Below are 4,160 nucleotides of genomic sequence, written 5' to 3'. Positions count from 1 at the left end.
TCTACAACATGAAAAGAAATTTTTTGATCTACAGTAAACAACGAGATCTTAGAACCCTATCCCTCCCCTTTAAAAGAACTTGTAAACAGAAAATATAGGTACAAGTAAAGTTACAAGAAAATTGCACTAAGCCAAAGAAACGAAAACAAAATAAGCCACAACCCCTCAGAGTTTTATCAGCTGGGGAGAAGGAAATAAAAGAATGGTGAAGAGTTTTGAGTTCTGTGCTATTACAAAATCCCAGGATCTTAAACAACATTTTTGACACATTTTGTCTCAACTAACTTGGTTCACAACCATTGACTTGGCCAAGTGATGGACGGCCCACACAGGGACACAATGGGCTCCTTTTCAAGAGACCTTTGAACCTGAAGATAGCGCAACACTGCAGAGGACACTCGAATTCAAGCCAGCCGGGGCATACACTTCTTTGCTCTTTTTTCAACCCACTCTCTGGTCTTTGGGGCAAGCGATGACTTCTTTTAGGGCTGTTCTCAAGGGCGTCCACCAAGCAGGGCACACTCATGGGGAGGCTCCTCTGTCTCAGCTCGAATTGGTGTTTTTGTGTAATTTTTGAAAACAATCGCAATTCCAAATGCATTTGTTTCTAGAGGTGAGCCTGCTGGAGACAGTATTTTAAATGCACTGGTTTACACTCAGTAGATAGCTCACTAATACAGGAGAAATCTCTACAAAAAGGCAATGTTTGGGAACACAGCTTCCGAGTTTGTACAGCGGAAGGATGAGGCGCCATGTTTTGCGCCTTTGGGCTGTTAGAGTGGAGGGCAGTTCAGAACACGGTCCTGGTCGTCCTTTCATTTTACAGATGGACAAATGGAGGCCCACGGTCACCCTCCAACTTTCAGCACAGAGACCTTGGGGTCTCCTGACGTTCTGCTATGCTAACAAGAGGAACGTGCACGTTCCTGCGTGTCCTTGTGGGACACTCAACAAGGGAGCAGTGGCCATGGATGAAAAACACTAACCTACAAAATCCTGACTTATGCTGCCATGAGAGCTTTGACGTTTTCCTGCTCCTTGGTGCCAATTTTTCTTGGGATATACATTCAATGGGTACACCGTACACACATCTGTGCCTTTGGTTTGATGATGTTAGAGTTAAAACTAATTTAAAATTGGTTTTTATGTTTGTTAATTTATCGCTTCCCTCAAAAAGGCATGGATTCTTTATGTAGTTGACTATTGACTGGGCTAATGTTTTTAAATTTAGGGATCCAATGAGGTATCTTAATAGTCATAAACTGCTATTAACAAACATGAAGGATGTACAATTCTGCTGTTTAAAGTACTGACTTTAGTAGTATTTAATAAATTGGGACTGACGGAATGAAAACAATTTTTAAAACAAGGAAAAGCATCACCATGAACTTAAAACACACCACACAGCAGCTGCTGCAGACACCTGGGCCGTCTGCCGTGGCCTTCGAGAGTCTCTGCTCCTTTGGCAGGAGCAAGGGGAGCTGGGCAGTTGCTCATCCACAGGCGGACGTGCATGTACGCAAAACATCCCAGCCCGAGGTCTCTGTCTCTACCGGGGGAAAAGGCCTTTTGGGGAGCGATCTAAGAATTTAGTAAGTTTAGTTAATTATTTGCTACACATACTCACTTGCTCTTCAAACATGTATTTGTAGTTTTTATTCCAAGGATTTCCCCCACATTTGCTCTGATGAAGAAAAGTTCTAAAATGTACCCTTTCGTGGTCTTTACATCTTAAAGACCAGGCAGAACTTTAAAAACGGAAACTTATTCCTAATAATTCCTTCCTCTGCTACTCTCTTCCTAATGTCTCCTCTCATTTCATATCACCTTTTATTTTTAATTAAAAATAAAATTTCCAAGAGAAGGGGAAATATTATTTTAGGCTATGTTATCTCAAAGAAGTCTTCTCCTTTGTATATGATCAATACCACAAAATGCAAAAAAAGAGTTACTTTTAAAGGATTAATAGGATTTTTTTCCCAATTAGAAAAAGTTATAAATTGTCCAGCAAAAAAACCTTCTACCATATCCTCTTTATTTCTTGCAGCAAAATATACTGCTACCAAATAAGTCATTACAAACATACTATTTTTCCAAATAAATAATAAAATGGGCATAACTCACCAGTACATAGTAACAAAATAATTCCTAAGAACACTATTAAAGCAAGATAAATAATTATCTTTTGGACAATAAAACAGGGGAATTGCATTTAAATTATTTTAGAAATAGGCTATAACCATTATTGCACAACTAATAATAAGCAATGAAACATCATAACAAGCTACAGAAACTCATAAAATAATTATATAATTCTGAATACACTGCTAAATTCTTTCTGGCAGAATTTACCCACCAAAGAATCAGGTTCATTATTTTAAAATATAAAATGGGAAACTCTGGTATTAGCTGGAAGATGGTCTTCACCGTATTTAAAACCTCATCTGTTTCTTCGCAGTCTGGAGAGAACGGTGAGCGATACCATCTTGCTCTGGGAAAGGAACGGGCCAGTGTCTTTTAAACCCAAACAGGGAATTAAAAAAAAAATATTTTGAAAATACTTTTCTGCAGTATCTTCCACTTGTCTGTTTCCAAACAAAATCCAAATTTAGGACCCTAAGCTAGTAGACTGTTCTTGTGCTCCTGCCCTACCTAAACAACATTACAGATGTGAATAACTGAAAAAGAGGAACTGGAGCTTGTTCTCAGAGCTGAATGCCGCCCAAGGCGTCCCCCGAGGAGGGGGAGGTGGCAGAAGATCATCTCAGTGGACTTTTTTTTTTGGCGCAATTAACAAAGAGTAGTCAACCAACTATCTAAAGTCCCATAATTTAACCACGTTCTCCCAGTGGTTTATTTCCTCAGTAAACAGTCTGTACAGTTACTAAACAACTTTTTTTTTTCCCTATAGAAGATTGTGAGACTTTTGTCAAAGAGCTGACTATAACTTTCTCTCTTAATACCCTGGCAAATGCTTAAAATTTTTTTGTTACATTTCTAATCTAGTGGAAACCATTTCTAGTCAATTGCATTTCAATGTAGCCAAGAAGAGGAAAGGAGGGCTTTCAATTGGTATCGTCAGCCTTTTTAGAAAGGGTAGAACGGTGTCATCTCACGGGAGAGAAAATGTCCACTGCTGCATTTTCCAGATTAAACAATAAAAGGGGTGGGGGAATAAAGGCTGCTTCTCAGCTGGTGGGCATCCAGTGACTAGCCACCGCGGTAGCTGAGAAAATCGCTACCCCACCGCACGCCGGGATCTCTCCACTTCTGTCTCCTACCTTCTCCCGAAGTCAATCATACTGAGTCACTGAGCCTAAGGAATTGTGACATATTATAAAACTAGTGGAGTCTTCAATGTAAACATCCTCCGAAGAGGAGCGTAGCCCTTGTACGATTTCAAGTCACGCTGCGTGAACCGCCCGTGTGTACATGTGCAGGAGTTCCCTTCTCACCTGCCGTCCCTTCCCCTACATCCTCATGAGCTACGCCTATTTATACCGGGTAATAGCACCCCCATACAAAGCCTACTTTTATTAGTCAAACACAGTGCATTTGCCAAAACAACCTTCATTAATCAAGTCACCTCTGGGGGAGTAACAGAATATGTGTGAACTAAATGTTGTTCCCCCAAGAGACGCTGTACCTTCAGGATTTTTGGTTGTGTCTTTTAAAAAAGTTTTTTGTTTTTACACTAGTGGTGATGTTGGAGGAGTAATAAAAGCTAGACATTGTGGAGAATGAAAAGCACGCATACTCCTTAGTCTAAAAGAATAGCAGGCCAGAAGGCAGTCCATGTTTCTGCTGAAGGGCCCCTCGGCCCGCAGCTCACACAGGCACACCAGGAGGACATTCCCACAGCAACCACGTTTCCTGAAAGAACACCAGGTGCCTCGCACCCTTTGCTTCCAAATACCACTCTCCTGTGTTTTGTTTTTGTTTAAAAAGAAAGAAGAAAGAAAGACAATAAAGGAGAATAAAAGCCCAAACAAACGACGGCAACTGAAGGTCAGTGCCTGCCCCGGGCCTGACAGACGTTTCCAGTTCTGCTCCTGTCTTCTGGTCCCCAGCCCCTGGGGCCCGGGCGGGCTCCTCGAGCATCTCCATCAGGCCCCTCTGGAAAGGCTCCTCTCCCTCTCCTCCTCCGCACAGCAGTCTCT

This window comes from Diceros bicornis, unplaced genomic scaffold, assembly GCF_020826845.1.
Source record: "Diceros bicornis minor isolate mBicDic1 unplaced genomic scaffold, mDicBic1.mat.cur scaffold_108_ctg1, whole genome shotgun sequence".
NCBI classification, from domain to species: Eukaryota; Metazoa; Chordata; class Mammalia; order Perissodactyla; family Rhinocerotidae; genus Diceros; species Diceros bicornis.
Note: the sequence above shows the minus strand (reverse complement) of the source record.